The sequence below is a fragment of the Suncus etruscus genome, chromosome 14 (assembly GCF_024139225.1).
Source record: "Suncus etruscus isolate mSunEtr1 chromosome 14, mSunEtr1.pri.cur, whole genome shotgun sequence".
Taxonomy (NCBI): Eukaryota; Metazoa; Chordata; class Mammalia; order Eulipotyphla; family Soricidae; genus Suncus; species Suncus etruscus.
The window spans coordinates 69,064,385-69,082,111 of record NC_064861.1 but is presented as its reverse complement, the minus strand read 5'-3'; the positions used below and the strand labels follow the sequence as shown (position 1 = coordinate 69,082,111).

The 17,727-nt window shown below is 40.3% G+C and overlaps 1 non-coding gene across 1 annotated transcript; it reads right to left on the bottom strand.

The window, feature by feature from the left end:
- Window positions 1-13,779: 13,779 nt before the first annotated feature.
- LOC126029175 (U1 spliceosomal RNA) lies at window positions 13,780-13,943 on the bottom strand. Its single transcript, XR_007502826.1, has one exon. It is a non-coding gene; the product is annotated as a U1 spliceosomal RNA (small nuclear RNA).
- Between the last annotated feature and the right edge of the window lie 3,784 nt (window positions 13,944-17,727).

The following is a 17,727-nucleotide window of genomic DNA, read 5'->3' as shown; positions in this document are numbered from 1 at the left end:
CATCTATTACGCGGTCTTTCTTTTATCCAAATTCTTTATTATCCCCAAATATGTTTTAAAGAATTGTTCTTAGGGTCTGGCCAACAATGTATGTAATGAGTAAAAAGTCCATTTTGCCAATGAGGTAGAACAGTCATATGAAAACTGAGGGAAAAAAATAACCAGGCCTGTTAGCAATAGTCTGATCTCCCTCTTAGCTTCTCTGCACTTCAAATGACCAGCCTCATCCTCTTGTTTCTTCATTTCTAACCATCTCATTAAAGGGGGGAAGAAAACTTGAATAGTTTTCTTTGCTTCCCGTATTTTTCCAAATAGGAAATACATTCCAAATGTTTCACTACAATACCAACACCTGTGAAAATGAACTTAAGTCCAAACACCACCCAGAATGACTTTGGGGATACTTTATTATGTTTTATTCAAGCTAATAAAAGTGCTTTTCATATATATTAAATGTCTTGTGATGGCATGTCTTTGTCTGGGGACTGGCCTTCTTTTCCCTCCAGTAATAGGTAGTTGAGTCATTCTCCTACTCACATTCTTCTGCTCCCTCTGAGTCCCTCTTTCATTTCAAATGACCCTGGTGATACAATCCATGCACATCTATCTACTTTCAGTTTATTAGCTATCTTAATTACACCTGAAACCTCATTTCCCCCTGGCCATTTAACTTAATATGAAAGATACTCAAAGAAAGAAAAAAAAAAAAAAAACCTTTGTAGATCAAACGCCATTCTCAAGATGTTAATGAGAAACTGTATCTAAAAATTCACCCCATTAAGCATGGCAGATTCAATAACAAGCAGTCAGCTTTGTCATCTAGATACTGTTTTTAGACGCTCTCACTCATCCAAAGGAGAACAGATACTCATAAGAAGCAAGGTATTCTGCTGACTGAGCAGGATAAATATGGTGGGTGGGTGAAATGCGATTGGCGGTCATGCTGGTTGCCAGGTCAGAGTAAACTCTTCTCAACAATAAAGTTGTAAGAACTTGGGAATATTAATACAGCAAGGAACAGGAATAAGCAGGTCTGTGTCTAATAGTGTGAGGAGATCCCCACTGGTATAGCCAGAAAGAAGAAAAGACATGCTGAATGTGGACTAAATACATGATAACTCAATACAAGATAACCAAATACAAGATAAATACAAGGAAGATACTAGAACACAGAACACAAGTCAGAGAGAGTTCCTCCACAGAGTTTAAGTATTGCCTTCCCTATTAAGTTACCTTTAGTTCTACTCCAAGAAGAATTCTAGGATGTAGGATGTATCTTCTAGCTTATCCTCCTCCTACTTCGATCAAAGCCCTGGCTTTTCCAAAGTGTTGCCATCCTACCCTCAGAATTCTCAGGTCCATTTCAGAAGAGTGTCACAAAGCCTTTGGTTCTATCTGTAAGGTAACCCTTCCCCCAATTTCCTGTTTCCCTAACATCTTCTTTTGAGATGTTAATCCCACCTGGATGATCAGACCTGCCCACACCTAGGATGGGGCAGGATGTTTTAAATAAGGAATAAAAGAGTCTGACTGAGGGTAGGCGAAAGGAGAAGCAACAAAAAGAGCGATAGGGTCAGCAAAAAGCTTAGCAGAGAAGCAGTTGTGAGGGAAAGCATATGGCAGAGAAAAGCCATGGAGTAAAAGCAAGCTGACTCCAATGAAACTTTAAATGACTGCTTGTGAATTATTACTCCGCCATTATTCTGCTTCTTCAGACCCACGAAAGGGGCTAGAGAGGAACCATGCATGGGGCAGCCTCACCCAACACATGGACTTTATACTTTGTATTTTATATTTTTATTTTACACTATTTTCCTGAGTATATGTAAGAGGAACCCTGAAGAAATGCAAGACATTTTGGTGTTCTTGCCCCACACAAGACCACTTTACATTAAGATTTCTGGTCATAGGGCTGGGTATAACTTTAGTTTTTAGATTTGCTTAAATGTTTCTAGTATAAGGTCAGAGTTGGTTCATAGGCCCCAAGGTGAGTGATGTGGAAAACAAGCCCTTTTTAATCCTCTCAAGGAAGGATGATGTGTTGTTATTGTTTCTCAGATACTTCAAAGTAAAGCTTCAGCAAGAGAGATGAAGTGATCATGGAAACCACATCTCCTCATGCAATTGAATTTCCTTGATTCTTTTTTCTATTCTACAAAGAGGAGTACTAGATAAAATGAAGGAAAATCAATTAGGATGTGAGGAAGAAAAATGGTTGTTGCTTTAAGGATTCCCTTAGATGAGGAATTACCCTCCACAGAGAAGGTAAGCTCTGCTCCCAGTTGGTACTTTGAGAAAAGTTGGAGACTAACTTAATGATGCAGCTCAAAAAATTAAAAAATGATCAACAATAGGAACCAAAAATAGGGAGACAGAAGGAAATAACAAAGCTGAAAGCAGAAATCAATGAAGTGGAGAACCAAAAAACAATCCGAAAGATCAACGAAAGCAGAAGTTGGTTCTTTGAAAAAATAAACAAGATTGATAGACCATTGGCAAAACTCACAAAGAGACAGAGAGAAATCTGATAACCCATATTAGAAATGAAAAGGGGTAGATCACGACAGATATTGCAGAGATCCAAAGGGTAATCAGAGACTATTTTGAGAAACTTTATGCTACTAAACATGAGAACCTAGAAGAAATGGATAAATTCTTGGACACTTATAACCTTCCATATTTAAGTAAGTAGGATGTAGATTATCTAAACACCCCCATCACAACTGAGGAAATTGAAACTGTAATCGAACATCTGCCCAAAAAGAAAAACCCAGGTCCAGATGGATTTCCTAATGAATTTTTTCAAATCTTTCAAGAGAAGCTACTACCAATACTAGCCAGGCTCTTTCATGAAATTGAAAAAACGGGAACACTCCCAAACAGCTTTTATAAAGCCAACATCACCTTGATACCAAAACCAGACAGAGATGCTGCCAAAAAAGAAAATTACAGACCAATATTCCTGATGAATGCTCATGCAAAGATTTTCAACAAAATCCTGGCAAATAGGATCCAATCCATCATCAAGAAGATCATACACTACAACCAAGTAGGTTTCATCCCAGGAATGCAAGGATGGTTTAACATCCGTAAATCTATCAACATAATACACAACATCAACAAGAAAATCATATGATATATGATCATATCAATAGACGCAGAGAAAGCATTTGATAAGGTCCAACACCCATTCTTGATCAAAACTCTCAGCAAGATGGAAATGAAAGGAATCTTTCTCAATCTAGTTAAAGCCATCTATCACAAGCCAATGGCAAATATCATCCTCAATGAAGAAAAACTAAAAGCCTTTCCTCTAAATTCTGGTACAAGACAAGACTGTCCACTCTCACCACTCCTCTTCAACATAGTACTGGAAGTTCTTGCTATAGCAATCAGGCAAGAAAAAGATATCAAGGGAATCCAGATAGGAAAGGAAGAAGTGAAGCTCTCACTGTTTGCAGATGACATGATACTCTACTTAGAAAACCCTAAAGACTCTATCAAAAAGCTTCTAGAAACAATAGACTCATATAGCAAGGTGGCAGGCTACAAAATTAACACACAAAAATCAATGGCCTTTCTATACACCAACAGTAATAAAGAAGAAATGGACATTAAGAAAACAACCCCATTCACAATAGTACCACACAAACTCAAATATCTTGGAATCAACTTGACTAAATATGTGAAGGACCTATACAAAGAAAACTATAAAACTCTGCTCCAAGAAATAAGAGAGGACACACGGAAATGGAAACACATACCCTGCTCATGGATTGGCAGGATTAACATCATCAAAATGTCAATACTCCCCAAGGCATTATACAGATTTAATGCCATCCCTCTAAAGATACCCATGACATTCTTCAAAGAAGTGGATCAGACACTTTTGAAATTCATTTGGAACAATAAACACCCTCGAATAGCTAAAGCAATCATTGGGAAAAAGAATATGGGAGGAATTACTTTTCCCAACTTTAAACTGTACTACAAAGCAACAGTTATCAAAACAGCATGGTATTGGAATAAGGATAGGTCCTCAGATCAGTGGAATAGGCTTGAATACTCAGAAAATGTTCCCCAGAGATACAACCATCTAATTTTTGATAAAGGAGCAGGAAATCCTAAATGGAGCAGGGAAAGCCTCTTCAACAAGTGGTGTTGGCACAATTGGATAGCCACTTGCAAAAAATTAAACTTAGACCCCCAGCTAACATCATGTACAAAGGTAAAATCCAAATGGATTAAAGACCTCGATATCAGCCCCAAAACCATAAGATATATAGAACAGCACATAGGCAAAACACTCCAGGACATTACAGGCATCTTCAAGGAGGAAACTGCACTCTCCAAGCAAGTGAAAGCAGAGATTAACAGATGGGAATATATTAAGCTGAGAAGCTTCTGCACCTCAAAGGAAATAGTGCCCAGGATACAAGAGCCACCCACTGAGTGGGAGAAACTATTCACCCAATACCCATCAGATAAGGGGCTAATCTCCAAAATATACAAGGCACTGACAGAACTTTACAAGAAAAAAACATCTAACCCCATCAAAAAATGGGGAGAAGAAATGAACAGACACTTTGACAAAGAAGAAATACGCATGGCCAAAAGACACATGAAAAAATGTTCCACATCACTAATCATCAGGGAGATGCAAATCAAAACAACGATGAGATACCACCTCACACCCCAGAGAATGGCACACATCACAAAGAATGAGAATAAACAGTGTTGGCGGGGATGTGGAGAGAAAGGAACTCTTATCCACTGCTGGTGGGAATGCTGTCTAGTTCAACCTTTATGGAAAGCGATATGGAGATTCCTCCAAAAACTGGAAATCGAGCTCCCATACGATCCAGCTATACCACTCCTAGGAATATACCCTAGGAACACAAAAATACAATACAAAAACCCCTTCCTTACACCTATATTCATTGCAGCTCTATTTACCATAGCAAGACTCTGGAAACAACCAAGATGCCCTTCAACAGATGAATGGCTAAAGAAACTGTGGTACATATACACAATGGGAATATTATGCAGCTGTCAGGAGAGATGAAGTCATGAAATTTTCCTATACATGGATGTACATGGAATCTATTATGCTGAGTGAAATAAGTCAGAGAGAGAGAGAAAAACGCAGAATGGTCTCACTCATCTATGGGTTTTAAGAAAAATGAAAGACACCCTTGTAATAATAATTTTCAGACACAAAAGAGAAAAGAGCTGGAAGTTCCAGCTCACCTCAGGAAGCTCACCACAAAGAGTGATGAGTTTAGTTAGAGAAATAACTACATTTTGAACTGTCCTAATATTGAGAATGTATGAGGGAAATGTAGAGCCTGTTTAGGGTACAGGCGGGGGTTGGGTGGGGAGGAGGGTGATTTGGGACTTGGGTGATGGGAATGTTGCACTGGTGATGGGTGGTGTTCCTTTTATGACTGAAACCCAAACACAATCATGTATGTAATCAAGGTGTTTAAATAAAAAAAAAATTAAAAAAAAAAAAAAAATTTATTTATTAGCTTTTGAGCCATACTAATGTGCTCAGGATTTACTCCTGGCTCTGCTCAGAGGTCATTCCTGGCATTGCTCAGGGGACCATGTGGGGTGCCAGGGATAAAACCTAAATTGGCTGTGTGCTAGACAAGTGCCCTACCCGCTGTACTATCATGGATGGGGGGAGGCGGGGGAGAAATCCCGCCCTTTGCATCCCAAAACTGCAGAGGCACGGCTGGGCTCAGACCACTCCACATGCCAGGATTTCTGGGTGTTTGACTGGTATGTGGGGGGCTCTGGGCAGGACAGCTAGCCACAGGTCCCCTGGGCTGAACTCCTAGTCCAGGGGGCCAAGATCCCCCCAAACCTGGTGGGTCTTCAGGGCCACGCCTGGTTAATCGGGCCCTGGGGGGAGGCGGGGGAGAAATCCCGCCCTTTGCATCCCAAAACTGCAGAGGCACGGCTGGGCTCAGACCACTCCACATGCCAGGATTTCTGGGTGTTTGACTGGTATGTGGGGGGCTCTGGGCAGGACAGCTAGCCACAGGTCCCCTGGGCTGAACTCCTAGTCCAGGGGGCCAAGATCCCCCCAAACCTGGTGGGTCTTCAGGGCCACGCCTGGTTAATCGGGCCCTGGGGGGAGGCGGGGGAGAAATCCCGCCCTTTGCATCCCAAAACTGCAGAGGCACGGCTGGGCTCAGACCACTCCACATGCCAGGATTTCTGGGTGTTTGACTGGTATGTGGGGGGCTCTGGGCAGGACAGCTAGCCACAGGTCCCCTGGGCTGAACTCCTAGTCCAGGGGGCCAAGATCCCCCCAAACCTGGTGGGTCTTCAGGGCCACGCCTGGTTAATCGGGCCCTGGGGGGGAGGCGGGGGAGAAATCCCGCCCTTTGCATCCCAAAACTGCAGAGGCACGGCTGGGCTCAGACCACTCCACATGCCAGGATTTCTGGGTGTTTGACTGGTATGTGGGGGGCTCTGGGCAGGACAGCTAGCCACAGGTCCCCTGGGCTGAACTCCTAGTCCAGGGGGCCAAGATCCCCCCAAACCTGGTGGGTCTTCAGGGCCACGCCTGGTTAATCGGGCCCTGGGGGGAGGCGGGGGAGAAATCCCGCCCTTTGCATCCCAAAACTGCAGAACCGCGCGGGGGCTAGCGCCCCCGCGCGTACTTCATATATTAAGTGCATTCCTACTGTTATGTTACTTTTTACGTATCCAGAATCTTTACTATGTATCGTGCCCTTTCCCACATCCCTACAAAGCTCTTTTTTATTCCTTTACTCTCTATCCCCCCCAAACATCTCTAATCTACATTACTCTTTTTAATCAGTAGTGTACAAGCGTTATCACAGACCAAAGCCGTGCATTGTGTGTAACAACCCCAAACTGTTTCAAGATACATAAAATGGACACGTATTTCTTTAGAATATTTTGGTTTTTTTTCTCTGACAGCTATAATTCTTACTAAATGTTGTCTTATATAGTGACGATTCTAACCGCTTTTCTTCTTCTCTTTTTGAGCTGTTTAACAAGGAATCTTAGAGAAAGAGTCCCCCAGATTAATGCTTATGATTGAACCATAATTGTTCTTATCACCCCCTTATGGGCCAAGAACACCACGTGGCAATGCTCCCTTTTTGCATAGGCACATTAAAATGGGAAAATACTATACATATAAATAAGATCCTATCTAATAGAGATTGGTACAGACTAATCTTATAGTGCAAAGGGACCTTACACCCTGAACATTGACATAACGACCTGGCACAGACCTCAGAAGAAAGGACATTCCCCTGAACCAGGGAAGCCATCCACAAAACATCCAGGCTGGTCTATAGCATCACCTGGAAGCAATCCTCTACCAAGGAAGACTCTACACTGCTCAGACATTGTCCTGCTCAAAAGAGACTTCCATTAACACTGAGAAGACTTAACAACAACAACGATTTGCTTACAGGACAGGGCTCCCTGCATTGCCCTTTGATTGTAAGGTGAAACCAGAGGACGCTCCACATCCTGACTTCAATGTTGGATATACAGATTCCAGGTTCTTAAATACAGAAGCTTGATACCAACAACAGAGACTGTGTGAAAAATATAAGTGTGTTGGCACTACAGACAATGTCTTGGATTGGACGATCTAGCTTGCCTGGAGCCTAGAGTTGGTCTTGTGCCAGGAATCTTCAGGGGTCGGGTCTTTTTGTATTTAGGCCAAGGTTATTTCTTTCCATGTCCCTCATATTTTGGTGGGCCTATGCAAACAACAATTGCCACTCTAACACCATTTTTGCTGTGCTCCTTTGACTCTAATCCTTAAAAAGAACCCAGTTAAGATTTGAGGTCAACTTAAGCTAATATGCATGAATATGGAAATGTAAAAAAAAATGCTATGCCTGTAATGTTTAAGGAGTTATGTAAGTTTTATGGCTTTAGATTGCCTTGTGTGCTGTTAAGAAATATTATAGTGTGTTACAATCTTAATGTTCTTTGGATGAAATTTCAAAGTTGGGATATCAGCAAGGGGACTTCTGAGAATTATGTTATGTATTGTCCTTCCACTGTAACTTTACCTTGTCCTCTTTCTTTGCATCCTTGTTCTCATAATTACAAATAAAAAATTAAAAAAAAAAAAAAAAAGAAAATACCATAAATATATTCAAAGTCAAAATAAGAATAGTAGCAACATAAAATACATATTATGTACAAAGCCCCAAATAGGTATTAGAGATAGAGTCATAAAATAAACCTATTTGGGGGGCCAGAGCTATAGTGCAGCAGTAGGGCTTTTGCCTTACATGCAACTGACCTAGGACGAACCTGGGTTCGATCCCTGGTGTTCCATTTGGTTCCCCAAAGCCAGGAGCAATTTCTGAGCACATAGCCAAAAGTAACCCCTGAGCATCACCAGCTATGGCCCAAAAACAAACAAACAAACAAAAAAACAGACTTTTGAAAAATATCAAAAGCATCTATTTAAAATAAATGTAATACATCATAAGTATTATAATCTATTGGGTAAATACTAAAAATGAGAAAGACAGAAGAATTATAAAAATGTTAATCTTTAATCTAAAGATACAAAAGAAAGGGGAGAGAAAAGGAACAAAATTGAAGGGAAGTAAAGTAAAAGGCTAGATGAGAGATTTAGAGCTCATTAAAGCAATCATTAAACTAAATGTTGATATAATAAATATTCTATGATAGACAAAGATCTAACTTTGGTTAGAAATCTTAAAATCCTTCCATAGGAAAAATTGAGTTGTCAAACAGGATTTTTTCTTCATATTTTTCTTTATCATTTTGTTTGTTTTTTTTATCAATCAGTATGACTCACAATTATATAAACAGGAGAAAGAATTTTCTAAAAGAGAATTCCAAAATGAAAAACTAATAAAAACTAACAAAGTTTCTCTGGTATGTTTGGCATGGTGATGAAACGTCACACATACTTTTTTTTAATATATTATACTGGGGAAAATACTGCAAGTCAGATCTAGAACATTAAAATGAGCTAAACTTCATATTCTGTTCCTGACTAGTATTGTTTCATTATTAACCTATGGATCCTGAAGAATTCTAGACAGTCCTTTCTTATTTTCCTTAGAAATGTGTAGGTGATTCATCACTGATCTCTACAGAAACATCAAACTGACCAAAACTATAGGTATCCAGTTTCTGGGCTGAGAATCCTGGATCTTCTTGGAATGAGTGCAGGCAGCCTCCCTCCAGCCCTTTGTACTTCCAGAAGCCCTGGCAGCCACAGACAAGTCCCACAGTTACCATCATGTCAGTGCATGAGCTAGCTACACAGACTCACTTACTCTCAAAAGAATGTTAAGTCAAGTCACAAAAATTGTGGTTACACTGGTTTTTTTTTCTCTCCTCTTGGGAGGAGAGAAGTGGTTCAAGTACCTGCCCTGCCAAAGTCTTGGCAATGTCATCCACAACCCACATGTGCCACCATGCCAATGACCCAACTTCACAGCTTTGCTGAACACTGATATCCTCAGAGACACCTAACTGACCAAAACTCCAGCCAGATACTGAGAACTTTAGGGTCTTCTCAGAGTGAGTATGAGCGGCCACCAACTCACCCTTCCATACTTCCAGAAGCCCTGGCAGCTACAGACACATTTCACAGCCATTGTCATGTCAACCACAGATCCTGAAATTCCTGGAGCATACAGTCATGTATGCAGACATACAACACCTCCAAATTTTTTTGCTCCTAATACTCCAGTAGGAATGCACCAAATTAGATGCCAAAGTAGCACAGATACCAACTTATGTAAACAAATGAAACCAAAAATACAGAATGATCAACTAGCAACATACAGCTTAGTAAACCTTCAATGACTTAATAACCCCATTTAGGATATAATAGTTTTCATAAGTTTTCTTTTGCTAAAGTTTTTTTTTCAATAATTCCATTACTACTTAGTTATAACAAGCAATATAAAATAATTATAGTGTACCTATCAAGGGAAAAGGCTCGGGAATGGGTAAAAACTGGGGACAATGGTGGAAGAAATATTATACTGGTGATAGAATTGGTGCTAGGATATGGAATGCCAGAAACAAGTATATTATTAGTAACTACATAATCTATGGTTTTAAAAAGGAATCATTCGGGTGAGAGCTATGTTTTTGGACCTTTATTTGCTGAATGATCAGCAAAATAATTAAATGTGATGGTAATAATAAAAAGAAGTACAATAGTTTCCAAGTTCTCACCAATAAGAAGAATTTAAGTATAAAACATAATTGCTTCTTACAAATAGCCTTGAAATGAAAACAAAAATGACTAGTTATCTGATCTAAGGTATTATTTCAAAGGATTATTCAATATTTATAATAATGGGTGGAATGGGTTAAAAATGTTAAGACCTATTTTTGGAAAATATATGTTAAACTAGTAATTTAAAATTTGGCATTCACCAGAATCCCCTTGAAAGCTTCTGAAAACAGATTCTGGGCCCACTGAGGCATTAGATCTGAAGTAGAGGTCAGTAATTTGCATTTCTAATAAATTTGCAGGTGATACGGAAGTTGCTTGTCCCCAAACCAAACTCTGGGAGAGCCAGTGCTTTAAGCAAATTACTAGAAACACCAGGGACTCATGTAATCTCCAGTATCTAAGTGATTTCTTTTACTTCTCTAAGACATTGCATTGGTTTAATGTGAAGATTTCTTCCACATGAAAAGCTAACAAACATTTAATTGGATATTTCCCATAAAATGATTGTTGCACTGATCCCATATCCGGAAGCTTTCAATATCTCTCTTGCTCATGCCTGCTCAGGGACCTGCAATGCTTAATCACAATAGGGATCTACAATCCTCCTTCGAACTTCTAGGGAGTCCCATAAGGAGAATTTCACTTTGGTGTTTGGCCTTTCAAATCTGCTCGCTTCATTGCATTTTATGCTGCTCCCTATTCCCAGGAAAACCAAGTCTCATTAAAGCAGGAAAACATTGCAATTGAAACCACCCAAAGAAACCAAGGGTAACCACAAGACACTAATACGTGTCTTCTCCCTGCTTATCTGATGTTTAGTGTGTCTAACCTACAACAGGGAATGGATGTAAACAAAAATCTTATTAAGAGCAACAATGAGTTGAGAAGTAGATCAAGGGGACATAAGACACAGTAGCTTGGGTTAAGCTGATATTGGCAGCAGCTGAACAGAATAAGGTGAGCTCCTGGAGAGATGTCATGAATTAAGGCACACACACTGTGCTTTAAAGTTGTGTTTCTCACTTAACCTTCTCTGGACCGGTTCATCTAATCTCCTTTCCTTTTTGTGTCCCTCACATTCTACCGATTGGCCCTCTAGTTTCATGCTGTATACTCTCCCATTTATACAATTTTCACTTGTGGTCTTTTGGGATATACTGGGGATTCAGAGGGAGCCAAATGGCCCCAGATGAGAAATGCTGGCTTTTGAGTATATACAAGAACAAGAATCAGAGAGAACAGGCAGTAAGATTTTCCAATATCACCAGGAGAGAAGAATTAACTGACCTGGAGGATTTGACTAAATTCTAGAGATCTGTCATGACAACGCTGTGTTTACACTCAACAACAGTCCATAATACAGGTTAAAATATGTTGAGGATGGATCTCAAGCAATTGTATTTACCAAAATAAAATTGAATGCATCATATCTATATCTATTTACAGAGTGAATTGAGAAATACATGTATAAATATGAACAGGAAAAACACAAAATACCATGAACTCTGTCTTGATCATCCAAAGATTACATTTTGTGTGTCTAAAAGACAGAGAAAAGGAAGTGAGGGGTGATTAGATACTGAGAAGGAACTGGGAGAAAGATGCAGGGTTAAATATTTGTATTACATAAAAGATACTCTGCTCAGGAAAACACTTTTGTTTGTATTATTCCAATTCAAGGTGCTGACCTTTTGTATTTTCTTGTTTGGAGGCCACACCCAGTGATGCCCAGGGGTTATTTCTGGCTCTGCACTCAAAGGTAACTCCTGGAAGGGCTCAGGGAACCCTATGGGATGCAGGAAATAGAACCCAGATGGACCACATGCATGGCAAGCTCCCTACCCTGTGTACTACACTCTAGTCCCCTATGGTAGTCATCTGTAAATATTATTTAGTGCCACCATTTCCTAGATTTTTAAGGCACATTATTAGATACATTGACATATAATAAAATTGTCTAAAAATGCGCTTTGTATAGCTGTTTGAAATAAACTAAAGTATGGTGAAATCATTTGTCGACAACAGTTTAATGACATAAGAAGAAATATTTTCAAAATCTAATAGATATGGTCCTTTGTCATTACAATTTACTGACATAAAAAGGTGGAAAATAATATTGGATAAAGGTAAATTTTTTCTCAGAATTATTACAAATAAAAAGCCGGGGCCGGGTAGGTGGCGCTGGAGGTAAGGTGTCTGCCTTGCAAGCGCTAGCCAAGGAAGGACCGCGGTTCGATCCCCGGCGTCCCATATGGTCCCCCCAAGCCAGGGGCGATTTCTGAGCACATAGCCAGGAGTAACCCCTGAGCGTCAAACGGGTGTGGCCCAAAAACCAAAAAAAAAAAAAAACAAATAAAAAGCCCATGTGGAGGGAGAAAATGAAGGAGCTAGGGAACTTGTATGAGGTTGACCCAGGTTCAATTTCTGACACTGCAAATGGCTCCCTGAGCACCTTCATGAGTGATCCCTGAGCAGTCAGTAGTTGTCGCTGAGTACTGCCAGGTGTCCCCAGTTTCTCTCCCACACTCCCATTTCCCTGCTGTCTCTGTGGCAGACATTTTTCTTAGCGAGTGAGCAAGAGATTTTCATGTTTGTTTGTTTACTGCTTTGATTTAGGTCATAACCAGTAGTATACTTGGTGGCTACTCTCAATTCAGTGCTCAGGGTTCCCTACACCAGCAGCATTGAGGACAGTGCAGTGTCACAGATCAAATTAAAGGCTCCAGAATGTAAAATAAAGTTAAATCTTTGAAACATCTCCCAGGATAAGTCTCACATTTTTTGTTTGTTTGGAGGGCCATACCTAGCTATGCTCTGGGTGACTCCTGGCTCTGCAAACAGCAATCTCTCCTAGAAGACTGGAGGAAGCCTATGGGATGCTAGGGATAGAACCCAGGTCAGCCACCTGCAAAGCAAGCACCCTACCCACAGTACTCTCTCCAGCCCCCAAATCTCACATTTTATTCACTCCATTGGTAAGAATTGCCAAATGTCCCACATTCTACACTTACCTAATTCCTTTATGATGTGTAGATTAACTTTCCTCTACCCCTGTACTTCCTATAAAAACTGGCAGGTCAATCTCAGAAATCTTAACAGAAACAGCTCAAGTGTTTTCTATTTTAAAGAAATGGGGATACACTCAGCTGTGCTTGGGATTTACTCTTGACTCTTCACTTAGGTATCACTTTCTGGAGTGCTTGGGTGTAGAATAAACATAAAAAATATAAATTATAAAATCCACGTGTTGGGTGAGGCTGCCCCAGGTACCATCTTTCTAACCCCTCAAGTGGATGGGTCTGATGATGCAGGGTAGTGTCGTAGAAATAATACACAGCAGTCAGAAAAAATATTCATTGAAGTCAGCTTTATTTCTCATGGCTTTTTCTCTGCCACGAGTCTTTCTGTCATCTGCTTTCTTTGCCAAGCTCTCTCTGGCCTGTGCTCCTAAGCCATGTTTTGTTTTGTTTTGTTTCCTGTGATCTTTATCCTATGTGTCTTCTTTTCTTTTCTTTTCCTTTTTTTTTTTTAATCAGGGGAGAACGCGAACGCAGTCCCCCACTACCACAAATTATGCAGTCGAGTTTCCCACATTTGGGGAAATCGCAGGGGTCAGCACATCCGGAGTGCAATGGATAAGCCTCGCCCTGGAGAAACCACCTTCGTGATCATGGTATCTCCCCTGCCAGGTAAGTTTCGTCTTCTTTTATTTTAAACAGCCTGCAGGTCTTATCATACAGGTGGGATTAATATCACAAAAGAAAGTTTAGGTAAAAGGGCATTGGGGAAGGGGAACCATATGAGTTGTTGGGATTGAACCCAGGTTTACCTCATGCAAGGTCAGCATCTTACCTGTGGTGCTATCACTTTGGCCCCATCAAGAATTTTCATGATTATTCTTTTTTCTCACTTATTTTGGTTTGGTTTGGTTTGGGGCCATACCAAGAGGGGATGGGGAATGATCCATCATGATCATGCACTCCAGCCATTAGACTCATCTCCCACTTCACAAACAGACTTCAGGAGTGTTTTGTTTCCTAAATGTCAACATCATTGAGATCTCATAAACCTATTTTTTATGTTAAGATTTATTAGTGGCATGAGTGATATTGGCCTGTCCTCGCTGTAGACTTCCAAATCAAGCTTGCCTCTGATTTTAGAATTTTAGGATTCCAAATGGCTATTGCCTTTAGACCCATTATTTTATCCAGAATTGCAAACATAATTTTAGAACCATAATGTTCTTTCAACTCTGTACTTACTAGCTGCTTTCTTGTAAAGAAGCACCATGCTTTCCCTCCTAATAGTTGTGTTCCATGTATAGATCTCTTTTATTCTCCTAATTTGAAGAGTATTTTCCTGTCTTTGGAAGTGAAAAATATTTTCTTGTCCTTCTTTTTTTGGCTATATAACCACGATCTCCTTAACTATCTGGGGAATGTTAAATAATGCCAATAATGAGCCAGATCATCCCAATGCATAAATTATCCTCAGGCTTACATCCCTTACTTTAGAAGCTTCATTAATTGCTTTAGCAGCATTAACTTTTAAAGGCCATCGGGGTCCCATTAACTTACAGTTATCTTATGTCTCCATCCGACTCACTTATCCCCAGGGAGTAGTTTGTGAGCTAAGAGAACTCAAAGTGACAAAAAAGGAAAAGCATCACTTTTCGGTGCAAGTTAACTCAAAAAGAAGTTTTGCAAGAATAACCATAAAACCCATTTATTTAAAGCTTCATAAAATTTGACTGAAGTGATCTTTATAGGCTATCTATATTCTTGGGGGGGGTGCCTTTTTTCCCTTTTGCTGCTTGATGAAGCACAATGCTCATGAGGCCCAGATTTTCTCCCAAGGGGTAGGGCTATTAATATCAAGAGGAAAATAAGAAATAACTCTGGAACCCTCTGCACCTTAATTTAAATGGCTGCTTTTCAAGAAACTGTTGTTCAACTAGAAATAGTAGAAAGATATGGTACATAGTTCCATAGGGGGGAAAAAATGCTTGCAAAGATTTTACTTTGAGAGAAAACAAAAAGCACACATTTAAACAATCACAACGATTGAAAGCCGTGCAATGTATACAATATATTCTGTGGAATAGAATGTGCCTTTGGTTGCATTGAAGCAATACAGTTGGTGTGCTCAGAACATTTCTTTTGAGTACATTTCTATTCATCTTCCTTCTCTAAAAATATCACAAACTCATGCTCTAATGCCATCTCAAAATGCTATTTTTTTAATTCATGAATCAGATTTCTCAAAAGAATAATATTTCTTTAAAGAGAGAGTGTGTGTGTGTGTGTGTGTGTGAGAGAGAGAGAGAGAGAGAGAGAGAGAGAGAGAGAGAGAGAGAGAGAGGCTGATAGTATAGCAGGTAGGTGGCTTACCTTGCATGACACTAACTTGGGTTAATGGTAACCCAGAGGGTCCCCCCAAGCTTAACTAGAAATGAGCCCTGAGCACAGTCAGAAGTAAGCCCTGAGCACTGCCAGGTGTGGAAGAAAAAAATACTTGTCCCAAAATGTTGGGAAGAGATAAAAAAAATTAGTTTAAAAGGATTAAGACAGACAGACTGAGAAGGGCTTATGGGTATATGGGACCTTTATTTCTGAGAAAGCCAGCACCGGATGTGGAAAGCTACATCAGTGGGGGTCCTGTAATCATTTTATCTGCTCTACTTCTCCTAGAGACAAATCCCTTGAGATAAACCTAATTTGGAGACTGTTTCACCTCCTTCATGCAGCTCCTTTGCCCATCTTTCACAAAGCAACTGTTAACATAAAAGCTTAGCCTGGGGCCTGAGCAATTGGTAGGCATGAGAAGATAAGGCTGTATTTGCCTTGTACATAACTGACTCAGGTACACTCCCTGGCAACCTATATGGTCCTCCTAGCCCTCCAGGAGTGATCCCTGAGCACAGAGCCAGCAGTAAATCCTGACTATTGCCAGATATACTCTCCCCCAAAACCCCTAAAAAAACGAAAAAAGGAAAATCTTAGCCTGGTTAGGTTAGCTAGAGAGGCAAATGTTCATAAGAATTTCCCTTGCTCTTCCAATAAGAAATTTGATGGAGAATCAGGGCTCTCAGTCCACAAGGCTATGAGCCACCTGACCCCACACTTTTCTCTCTCATGTCTTTGTTTGTTTCCTAAACTCAGTTTAGTGATTACTCTTGGCTCCTGCAGGCTCGAGGCACCATATGGATCCCACCGATCAAACCCACAATGGCAGTGTGGGTCGGCAGAACTGGGTCGGCAGTGTGCAAGGCAAATGCCTTACCACTATGCTATCACTCTGGGCCTATATTTTCTTCTTAATCCTTATAGCACCTCTGCCTCAGACCACCCACTGGAGACTACTCCCCAGCACCAAAACAAAAACTAAGGAGAGATGGTCATATGCAAGACATGTGCCTGAACCCACATACTATCTCACCATCTCAATTAGACCTATTTTGTTGTTGTTGTTGTTGTTGTTGTTGTTGTTGTTGTTGTTCTGGGCCCACACCCAGTGATCCCCAAAGTTTATTCTTGACACACAAGAATTACTTCTGGCAGGCTCTGGGGACCTTCTAGGATGCCAGGGATTGAACCCAGGTTGGCTGCACATAAGGCAAACTGCCTACCCACTGTGCTACCATTCTGGTCCCCAATTAGACCTTATTGATAAAAAACACATTGTGTAATCAGCTAGTTCCACATTCTTCTTCCAAAATTTCTGTTGTTCTGGTTCTTTAAAAGTAAAATTTACTCTTTCTCACTCCTAAGAAACTCGTGTGTGTGTGTGTGTGTGTGTGTGTTGTGTGTGTGTGTGTGTTGTGTGTGTGTGTGTGTGTGTGCACGCGCACGCTCTTAGGAGGAGGGCTTAAAAGTAGTGCTCAGAAGGCTATTCTAGGCAATACCCAACCAAGCATTGAATGAATGAATAAATGAATGAACCAAGTTCAATGCCAATGAAGGCAATAAGATGCTCAGGTCTGAAGGTGCTGGAAGCCAGCAGGGATATACCAAGCAGTGCTGGGTAGTGATCACACTAGTTTTACAGTAAGAATCCCAAACTATCTTTCCCGTAAGTTGACCTATTTTATTTTCTGCCTTATTACTTTACTCCTATTTCAGGAAATCTTATCTTTCCCATAGTGGCATCAGGCTTTTAAATAGTTGTCCTGGTGATACAAATGGAAATAATATATAATGTGAAAGGCAGTAAAATACATTTTGTATGAAATGGCTATCTATCAGTCAAGATTTCTAAGGAAAGATTGTTCCTTAGACCAGGAACTAGGGATTTCAAAGAGGGCACACAGGGAGACCTGTTCTGCATTTTCAGAATTCCAGAACCAAAAGGCTTCCCATTAGTATGCATGGAGGAAACTCAACTGCAGTTTACATTATGCAAATACAGGTTAAAGGGAGTGAGAGTAAGTTTTACGGACGTATACAGGACTCTGAGGAAAGCAATCAAGATATTGAACCAAT